Raw genomic sequence first — 874 nt, 5'->3', positions numbered from 1 at the left:
AAAACGAAGCGATTGAAAACCATATTTTGAAACGTTCGCTTAACTCATGATGCAATAATGAAAGGTGTTATACGTTGGCAACTTCTCGCTCTAATCCGCCATCTTGAACTACCTTAGGAGAAACTGTGTTGTTTCTTTGCTATTTTCACTGAACATTTCCCAAAATATTAGAAAAAAATTCTGAACAAGCTACATTGATTCAATTTTCGTTGTTCGTTTTGTTCTTATTCGCTGACATTTGTTTTCCAATTGCGTGAAATTTGGTAAGTATTATTTTACAAATAAATTATAATTTTGCATTTATTAGGTCATTTCCTTAGTGTTTCGCTGACCGACCTGTGCTGGTATTGTGATTAAGAGCTAATACACGTAAGTTACAACATATTATTTTGACTTTATTGATGAACCATTCCATTTGAGCTCTTTGTTATTTCAAAACCTAATGAACCATTTATTCGCAGATTTTTCGGACGATTCTGCTGTGCTGCGTTACTGCTCCGCCTGTATATTGTCCGCCCGTGTTTTATAGTGTTCGGTCCTGTTGCGCCTTTGCATTAGTGTGTGCGTTGTGATTTAGACACGTTGAAGTAAGTTGAAACCAGGTTCTCGTTTGTTAAAAACCTAAAAAACCATTTATTTGCAGATTTTTTGTATGCTTCTGCTGTGCTGCGTTCCTGCTCCACCCGTGTATTAGATTGCTGCGTTCCTGTTAACATACATATCGTCGCTTAAAGTACAAAACCGCGTAACTGACATTTGCTGCTAAAAATTGGATTCGCTCACACACGTTTTTGGATCAATCCTTATCCATTCTTCCTGAAATATACTAGCCAAAAATGCGATTGCTTTTTACAAAAAGATAACCATTTTGAAA

General features: G+C 36.2%; 1 long non-coding RNA gene across 1 annotated transcript; it reads left to right on the top strand.

Annotated features, from left to right (window-relative positions):
- The first annotated feature begins 219 nt into the window (after positions 1 to 219).
- Positions 220 to 509, top strand: LOC118732858. Its single transcript, XR_004992193.1, has 3 exons — positions 220 to 263; positions 308 to 369; positions 462 to 509. It is a non-coding gene; the product is annotated as an uncharacterized LOC118732858 (long non-coding RNA).
- Positions 510 to 874: the final 365 nt, after the last annotated feature.

This window comes from Rhagoletis pomonella, unplaced genomic scaffold, assembly GCF_013731165.1.
Source record: "Rhagoletis pomonella isolate Grant_MI unplaced genomic scaffold, Rhpom_1.0 Rhpom_scaffold_30846, whole genome shotgun sequence".
Classification (NCBI taxonomy): Eukaryota; Metazoa; Arthropoda; class Insecta; order Diptera; family Tephritidae; genus Rhagoletis; species Rhagoletis pomonella.
This window is presented reverse-complemented; position numbering and strand designations above follow the sequence as displayed.